The 10,000-nt window shown below is 38.5% G+C and overlaps 1 protein-coding gene across 2 annotated transcripts in view; it reads left to right on the top strand.

Annotated features, from left to right (window-relative positions):
• Positions 1–10,000, top strand: part of LOC138043663 (histamine H2 receptor-like) — a 50,801-nt gene that overhangs the window by 5,436 nt on the left and 35,365 nt on the right. Inside the window, exon 1 of one of the 2 annotated variants that reach the window (XM_068890037.1) lies at positions 918–1,166. The exons of the other annotated variant lie outside the window; for it this stretch is intronic. The gene's annotated coding sequence lies outside the window, so the exon portion shown is untranslated. Of the gene's footprint in view, positions 1–917; positions 1,167–10,000 lie in introns of those variants that run through there. 2 annotated transcript variants of the gene reach the window in all.

Genomic DNA, 10,000 nt, shown 5'->3' with positions numbered 1-10,000 from the left:
CAAACCAACAAACTCATGCAACTACGCATGGAGTCGAATCGGGGATCGGAAAATCTATCCCAGGCTACATTAAAGGACCAATGCTCTCCCCACTGCGTTAACTTCCAGCCATACCACTTGCAAGTGTATTTAATTTCGTAAAGAAACTGAATGAAAAATGAGATTGACCCTATAAGATAGACAGACGGATCGGTTTTTAGTCAATTGTCCAAAGCGAATTCGCCGTTGCCCTGGATTTGTAATTCGTTTTTGGAGCTACGCACTAAACTGTCAGCGCTTGGCACCCACTACGAGCATTCGCTTCGAAATGTTATTGGTTAATTTTTTACCGTCTGCGTCAGAATAATATATTCCTTTATTAATTTGCATCATCTGGACTCTGGCTGAGTGCTGATTAACACTTGAAGAAATCTGGAAAGCCACAAAATAAAACTGAGCCACATTTTCTTATGAGATTCAAAAGATTCTCCCCACAACATGATGAAAATGGCCGATATGAATACTCTCTTTCTGAAAAAAATACTTAAAATTTCCTACAAACAGTTTGGAATTGCCCTCCCTCCTTCAATGTCTGTCAGGTGAATCTTCTTGGCTTTGATAGAAATGATTTTCTGGTCGGTATCATTTATGCAACTGAAAAAATAGCTTGAGCGTGCTTTTGCAATTAAATTTTGCAATTAAATTTTCTTTTATCGCTTATTGATCATCTCTATAATGCTTCATGAACAAGCCAATCGAAACAAATGCCTCGGCTTCAGCTAATATATGAGAAGTCAAAACAAACAATAAAGGAGGCTTTAGTGGCTAATGCAAATATATTTAAAAGATAAACAAACTCAGGCTGTGGTTTGTATCAATAGCTGATGACTCCCGAGGCAAAACGAATAAATAACAGTCTAGTGTGTTTTTTAAAAAGTCCTGTTCCAGAAGCATTGTCGACCAACAGAGCTGACCAGGCAAATTAGTGGAAACAATTTGGTTTAACGGCCTAACTTTCTAAATTATACAGGTAGTGAGAAAAAAATTATTGCACACAACGTTCGAGAACTTCATGGCACAAGAAGAACTCAATTGCAAGAAATGCGAGTCCACGAGATTTGTGGAAAGCTAAAATGAGAGAGCCAAGGAAAGCTCAAGCTCAAGCTTTTTTCAATCACCAACTGGCGGTAGGTTCTGTCTCCTTTGATCCATAACTACAAAGCTTACCAGCTCCGTTTGCCATTTTTTTATAAAGTCCCGGAGCTGTTCAGAGTAATCGGGAAATAGTTGGAAATTTAATCTAGGTTTACTTAGTACTTAAGCAAGTTAGATTTTGCCGCATGGGATTTATGATTTACATAAAATGTTGTTGACTGGAGTATCATGAAGTTTGCTTCGCTTTGAAAGTAATTTCATGGCAAGCCAGAAAATTCGGAGACCTCCGTTGACGCTTAGTCCATCACGTTTATTACGTAGCTAGCCTGCTTGTTATTGATTTTCGAATGACTGAACTCTCGGCGGACTAAACTGTCAAAAGTATTTTCACGTGCAAGGCTATCGAACACTCTGTTGTAGGCTAGATATCCTTGTACTTGAAGTCTTTAGCCACAAGCTCTCCCGATACATTAGCTATGTAACTGAGTAAACGTTGAGAAAAGTCAATAAGCATCAAATGAAGACAAACGAATATTGTTGGTAATTGTGTTCTGAATCATGTGGTAATCAAAGTTGAAATGCTGAAAAACCTTTTAGGCAGAATATCCCGACATTTTACTTTTAAGCATGTATCCGGCTCTCAGATCAGCTGAGAGAAGTAACGCGGCCTGAGGGCATTCCAAACATTTTTTCTCGTGTATTCTTGTTGTAGTATAACGGAGTGCTGTCGAGTTGTCGTGTTGTCATGTTATAAGTAATCGATTTGACTTGTGTAGGGTTCCGCATTTAATTATATTTACTTTTTTACACAGAGAGCAACTTTAAGGTAAATTAGCATTTATTGCTTTTTAGTGCATCTGATCATTTCCGTGCTATTTTATCTATCAGCAAACACAACATAATGCAGCGAAAAGCATTTTAAGGTTTCAGTTCTCAATGACAGGCTTTTACCGCCGGAATAACCAGTCCTGGCCAAACGCTCGCAACATTTCAACGCAACATCTTGCAACATTGTTGCAGGATGTTGCAACATGTATTGAACGGGTTGGCGAAACGCACGCAACATTTTCATCATTTTCACTGGCGCAACTTGTCAATGTTCATGTGCCCCAGGTCCCTGGCGCTCAAGAAGTGGACCTAACGTGCATGCCCTAATGCAACAATGTTGCGTGAACGTGGCCAAAAGAGTGTACAACATCATGCAATATCCAAAATGTTGCACGAAAAATTTGACCGTTTTCAAATTTGATCCAACATCATCCAACATGTTGCAACATATCGCAACATGGTGGCCAAAACGTATGCAACAATTTTGCAAGATGTTGCGTTGAAATGTTGCGAGCGTTTGGCCAGGACTTTAAAAGCCAATGATACAAGGTTCAAGATCTTGCAACATTTGTTGCTCAACAAATGTTGAACAATGTTGCACAAACGTGTTGAATGGACGGAATAGAGCTGGTCTCTATTTTCGTTCAACATCGTTCAACAACATTCAACGTGTTGAATGGCATATTTCAAAATTCAACATGACACGACACACTGTTCAACATTTGTTGAACAAGAGCTGCAACATTTGTTGATCAACAAATGTTGAACCGTGTATCATCGGCTTAAGATTGTACCTCAAAGTGCCGTTTGCGTGAAACTTTCTGATATAAGAAAGGCCGTTTACACGACAGAGTCCACTGGAGTTTCTACAGGGCCATAGGCGCCTATGGCCCTGTAGAAACTCCAGTGTTTCTTTGCAAACGTTATGGGTCCGTACCGCTTTTTTGACGGGTTCGGATCCAAATTTTTCTGTCGTGTAAACGGCCTTAGAGTCAGGGGTACTAGTTTACTAACGTTCCAGTTAACGGAGTTTCAGTATTGCAAGGCGGAGTAATGCAACCGGTACGGTTTGACCATAGTTAATAGAGGGGAATGGTTATGAAACCCGACAAATTTCTTTGTTGTAGGTTGCTGTTTTCTTTTTTGGCCTTGACTGTGCACAAAACACACTATTTGTTTACTTCGTAATAAGGAACTAACCAATAGAAACGTGTTGGTTACGTAATTCATGCATAGTGCATGAACGCAAAACAAAAGATTGTGCAGGGTCGTGGAGTGAGGGACTTTCCAACCTAACTCTTGGCATATTTGTCAGATCCTTTGATGTTTGCTGAGCTTCAAAACCAGTCCCCTCCATTTAATTATGTCCAACGTTAATACGCAAGCTCAATGAAACTATGCCCACATGCACCTTTTTGCGAAATGCAGCCAAACAACTGACTCATGATTCCTAAGAATAAAGCCATGTTGAGAAATACTTAGTGGACCACTATCAATACCTAATGCTTAATAGTAAGATTTGATAAATCATTACACTGATTGAAATGCGTCGTTGTTACAAAATGCCTCAGAACAATCTTCATGTAACGAACGAAAACTCTAGTTTTTCTTTACAGGTGGCTAAGGCCTTCCGAATACGTTACCCATCCGTTAGGTACCCTTGATGTATGTAGCGTTCGTGTTTGAATATCAGCTTCACCTTGGCCTTAAAACGGCGCCTGTCCAATGCATCATGGAAGCCACATGCAACGGATACCAATAGTCGTGCAATGCAATAAATTGAGTCCCAGTCATTCTTCCGCGAAATGAGGGAAACATGCTTTGGTTAAATGTCATTTGGTAGAAGGTGGAAGACGGAGTATTCAATGTTTATTCAAAAGTAAGTTGATAAAAAATAGTGCCAAATGACACTGCTTTGCCCAGAAGCATTTCCCCCGATTCGATTCCAAATAATTAAATGTAGAAAATAAACGGCCTCATCAATCTCTGCCTCGTTCTTTTCATGGTTTGTGAAGAACATGAAGACTGGCGCACCGGAGTAGCCAGGGCAAGTAGCAATCGAGTGTTCAAGGAAGGTCTCTTTGCCTTCTAGTAAATCAGTGAAGAAGTGGGACGCAATCACCGGAGGAAAATGTATCTTGGTTGTACCGATCATGTATTTGGGCGTATGATAAAGCTACGTAAAAACAATCACGACCACTTCATTCCCTTTGTAAAAGACGCCTATTTAACTGGTCATCATAAGGCTGTGGAAAAAGCAAAAGAGGCAAGTAAAGTTGCGCAACACGGGGTTAATTTGATAAGCTTAAATATTAAGCTTGGACAAAACCTACAGCAATCGGCTTTCAAAGCTGGAGGGCAGTCGGCCAAACTGTGAAAAATGCTAATTTGTTCTCAAAGATTCTTTTACTTTGTTCTAAAAGTCTTTCTGTTACAATTGAGGTACAACTGAAGTTATTCCTGAAATTTCCGAACTTTGCAAGGAGGTGGTATATGGTACGTGGCGTTGCATTTGCACGCTGATCTTCATTAGGGTTTTAAATCCCGCTCCTAACTCTAACTACATTTGACAGTTGTTCAGTTTGACTCATTACTCATTTCACCACCACAAGCTAATTAAAAATATATCACCGGGTCTAAATGAAGGTCCTTTGGTGTAGCTTTTTAGATTTAATGCTTTCGCCGGCCAACATTGGAACCCCATGAATTTTCACCGACACAATAAAGCGATTAATTCCAGTGTTCTGAAAAATGACATTCAGCGGTAGTCTTCTGTATGAAGAGAACTGAAAACTTGCATACTATCCACTTCTTCAAACCAGAGTGGACTGCTAAAGGTTTTCTCTTCAATCGGACATGGTTTTCACAAGACCACAAATGCGAATCCCGCAACTGACTTTTTGGGGAAGCCACTAGCCACAAAGAACCAATCAATGAAAAGGTTGGCTCACTAACCGAGATCTCAGCTTCTTTTTTCAGTGACCGAGATGCCGGAGCACGGGGCTCAAAAATTCCCCCTCCCCTGCGAACCCCCACATTTTTTGGGGTTCCTTTGGCGGGTCATGGGGTTGGATTTATTCAGCTATTTATGTGACATGACGAGACTTGTTACAACCGGAATATCGGCGCGGGGGCGATTCCTTAAGGTAACACCGATATAAACAATGAAAATCTTGAAAGTCCCCCTCGAGCCACTAAACGGCGCGATTAAAAGGCAACGATCAGTAAGTGTTCTTTTAAATAATTAATCTTTAATGTTTGCCTTATCTGCAAATATAAGGTTTGTCTGATACCTTAACATTGTCCACTGTTGACAATTATTTTGGGATAGTGTACACTCTTACTACAACTGTCTGTGTCACTTGTATCTTACTGTAAAATTGCGCGTGCTAATTACTATTGCCTTCATAATACTTTTCCCACATTTCTAGATGTAGTAATGGGTTTTTTTCCTTATATTAGTTCCATCAAACAATGGAAAGGAATAGGTCAGTTATTTTGTTTTTGTTTCGTGCTTTAATTTACTTGTTGTCGTTATTAGATGAGCTGTCTGAGAATAATAATAATAAGCTGGAGAGGCGTTGTCGAATAAAGTTGACTAAAGTTGATAAATTTACTGAAAGGAAAGGACGAAGTATTTGCGAGGAAGGGATAGTTTTCAAACCAGTTTGCGTTGAATAACCTGTGCCGAGTTTCTGAAAGGTGTAATAACTCTATTCCAGGGATAATGTGCCTGGAATGAGGCACATTTATCCTTGGAATACAGTTATTACACCTTTCAGGAACCCGGCCCTGGAAAATTATAATTTAGCCATCTTTTGTAGTAACGTCCTAATATTCGATCAATATCCGTTTCTATTTTCAGTTTGAACAGTGACTGCCTTCTTGTTGGACATTTTTGTAAATATCTAATTATTTTTAATGTGCAGTATGAACATATAATGAAAATATTATTGTCATTTTAACTAGTGGTGTTTGCCAGTTTGATCAAGACAGAACTTAGAATACGCTTTAAGAGTAAACTTCATCAATTTTCACCAACAGCAACAAAATCAGGGCACGAAGAATTTTTTTTTAACTTTTAGCCTCAATGTTCTAATAACTGAAAGATTTTAACCGAAGAGTGTCATCAGTGATTTCTTATCTCCTTGCAGTTATGTCCTCTTGAAATTATTTTTGCCCGCGACCGAAATTTATTGCAGTGTACGCAAGGGCCCTTTTGCTTATCCTTGAGCGTACTGCCCCCACATTTTTTTACACATAACCTCCTGTTTGTTAATTTAATATCAGCTTTACTGGTTCAGGAAGACTATTCTGAATGAGCCAAACACTGTACGTGCAAGATGTCAATTATATTCATGCACTACCGGTCCGACAATTTAGCTTTAAAAATAAATGTATTGCGCAAATAAGCTAAAATGTTTGTCGAATCATGTAAATATATTTTGACGAGAAAAAATTATTAAGTTTAATTGAAAAAGCGCCTTTCATTTAAAACCATCGCATAAATCATAAGGTTTTTTTTTTCGTTATTACTGCAATAATAAATTACGCGACTGGTGCCAGATTTCGATGCTTATAAGCCCCCGGCGTTGAGACTCGTTTTTTATCACCGACGTTGGAGAGTTCAGAGTCGTACAGCAAAAGATGCATATTAATTTAATGAGTGGCGGCAAACAATGCAAATATTTGAGACTTCCGCACATTTTGGGGCTAAAGAACTATAGGAAAAGTAAATTTGCTAAGTCATAGTGAGATTGCTGTCGGTAAGGACTTACAGACGCATAAATGAACTCAAGGTAAGGTAAGAAAATACTACACAGATTTTAATCTGACTCCTAATTTCTCAGACGCAAATCACCTTTTGGAGTCTCACACGAACTGAAACTTCATCTCTTCCTTCTTATGTGCATCAAAATAGCTGAAAATATTCGACTTCTTGGTACATATAAGCCAGTTCGGTAACCTTACACTCTCTTTTCTGGTCCGTAGGAGGCGACTGAATTTTTTTCCAATCCAAAGCCTAAAAGTCGAGAAAGTGATAAATTAAAATTGGCTTCAAAAACACGCAAAAAATACTATGAACTATTAATTAGTATGTTATGTCTGGCCAGCTTTCCTTCGCAAACTCCGTCTATAACAATAACAAATGCATGATGACTGTATTCTTCATTTAAATCAAGTTTAGTTGCTAACAATTGAAACATGTGAACAAGAAAGCAGGAACTTGAATTTTAGTGGTTAAAGGGATAGAAACAGTTCCTTCAAAGTGGGGGTTCTGAGTTACGTTGAAATCTTTTTTTTTTTAATCTGCTACCACAAGTCCTGGGACAAAGTAATCTATAAATCGAGAATACTAATTCATGAGCGCAAACTGGCAATGAAGAATCATCCTTCATTTAGAGAGATGGTGTTGACTGAAACATGCATAACATGGAATTGAAGTCCCGTATATAGAGCACTTGTGGTCTGTTTAAAAGGCTTTTTTGGTTTCAAATCAACCGTGGAGATTATACTTACGTATTCACACTTCCACCGAAGAGAGATTATACTTCATTTCCGTCTATCACAGAACTACTGTGGACAAAACTGAACACGAGGATGTGTCTTTTTCTTTTTCTGTCGGTTTTGTATCGTTTCTCAGAAACAAAGCAGCGATACAAAAAAATGTCTCACTTCTTCCTTCTTGAACTCTCTCCAACACTCTAACCCGCACGACTGAAATATATTGGCAAGGCACCGAAAACGCCTCAAGCTTGCAAATGAAATGAACAAAAGAACATTAGCTTGGTACGCCTTGATTATTAATTCACTTTCTTGCTTGAAACTAAATTTTCATTTTCTCTCCACCTAACCTGAGCAGTTGATATAATAGTTCTTGTGTAATTGCTATGTTCAGACGACGTTCTTTTTGGTGCGTAAAGTCCATAAAGACGGCATTGCAGGAGTCAGCCCTCCCTGAGCTTTTTTTTTTTTTTTGCTGAACTTGTAGCTTTGCAAAATTCTGCTTTTTCCTTATATTTCGATTTAGAAACGTGCAACGCAAATGATGATCATGTGGATAGTGAAAATTGACTCATACAACATTTCTGTGAAGCTTCTTCTCAGAGTTCTTTTTCACCATTCCCATGAAGGCAGGTGAAATGAATTAAATTGTGTAAATGTTGTCGTGATCAGATGCGCTGTCTGAGAATAATAATAAGCTGGAGAGGATGCTGTCGGATAAAGTTGACTAAAGTTAATAAATTTACTGAAGGGAAAGAAGTACTTGCGAGGGAGAGATAGTTTTCAAAACAGTTTGCGTTAACGGACCTGGAGAATAATAATTTAGCCATCTTCTATGGTAACATCCTTATATTCGATCAATTTCTGTTTCTTTTTTTAGTTCAGTGATCATGATTGCCTTCTTGTTGGACGTTTAGGGCCAATAAGTTTTTTCATTACTGTAATAGGTTCTGATATCTGCTTAAATTGATTCCACTAGTTGAGATGAGTATGCAAACTTCGCCAAGCAATTATAGTTAATGCACATTTATTGGTTTGAGCCTGATTTGTGATATGTGGAATAATCAAGGCCAAGGTTAGAGTTGGCGTTTAAGGATGAAAACATAAACTCGGAACAAGATTATCCTGTATAACAAAATCGAATCTAACATTTGCTATATCAAATATTGTTTTAAGGAATTGAACAGCGATAGACAAAAAACGCTCCTGGAGAAGGAAATTGAAAATTACCGCCCTCTAAGAGAGACTGGTCTGGGAAGGGCTCGAGCTTTCCGTCTTTGACTAAGTCTAAGGATTAGAGATCTGAGGTTTAAGATCTTTGAGGTCTACGTCTGAGATAAGCACAAAAATGACCATGGAAAACAGTTTGGGAAAGGGAGTGTGAAATAAAGGTTAACGGGAAACAAATTTAAGAATAAACGCTTATGTCACCCTAGTGGAAACAGCTGTAAAGTTAACAACAGGCAAAGGAGGGTGATTAATAAATAATAATGACAACAGTTCAGTTTTGAGATCATCGAAGTTTTGAACGCTACTTTAGCAGTAACGAAAGGAAGGTCTGAAAAAATCAGGCTTAAACTAAAGAAGCGCTCGTAACTGCGAAGATCTCAAAACTTCAAATGTTTGTCTTTAATACATTGTTGCAATGACAACAGTAGTCAACATAACAGTAGTTTGTCCGCCATCTTGAAGCAGTCATTTCAGACCTTTTCCGAGTTCACGGCGCCTGCGCACGCCTTGTATGAACCAAATACGTAAATAAGTATTTAAAAATATTAAAATCTTAGCACTGAAAGGATTACAGGTCTGAGGTTTAAGGTCTTATATAGAGGTCTACCTCTGAGATAAGCATACAAAAAAAATATATTAAAGTGTTGTGAAATGAACGGAAATCAAATTTGAGAATAAGGGCAAGAAGAGAATTTTTTGCTTGTGCCTGCTCTTATCTCACGCTTGTGGGAACAGGTTTAAAGTTTGCAACAGCACAAGGAAGATTATTGATATTTAAGAATTATTTACCGATATCCACCGAGCCTGAGGTGAATAATTGTTTTAGTATAATTACCGGTAGGTGATTATTTTAAAAAATACATTTCTTTTGAAACAATTAATTTCTTCGTCTAATTCCTCGACAAAACGGCTTGCGGACATTTTGAAAAAATCCCTCGGGTTATTATAGCGCAATAATCAATCATCGCAGAGAATTTTCAACTAGACGCTTGATGAGCGTACACTGGGTTGCCTGTGGAATCAGAAGGGACTGAGTTGGGTGGTATTGAACTGCAGCGTTCCAGTCAATTTTTTCAAGTCGGGGGTCATTAAGACCATTCAAGGGGTTACCCAGAAGTCGTGCCAGCAGAAGCCCTTTGGCTCACTCACACGTTGATACGAGGAAACAGATCTTTTTCTGAGGTTAAAAACTTGGCTACCAGACTATGAATCATTTGTCTGAAAGAAAAAATTCCTGCCATCTTTAGAAAAAATAGGCACGCATCGCGTACATGTGGTAGTGCAGTAACACGGCGCTTTATTC

Source organism: Montipora capricornis, chromosome 3 (assembly GCF_036669925.1).
Source record: "Montipora capricornis isolate CH-2021 chromosome 3, ASM3666992v2, whole genome shotgun sequence".
NCBI lineage: Eukaryota > Metazoa > Cnidaria > Anthozoa > Scleractinia > Acroporidae > Montipora > Montipora capricornis.
This window is presented reverse-complemented; position numbering and strand designations above follow the sequence as displayed.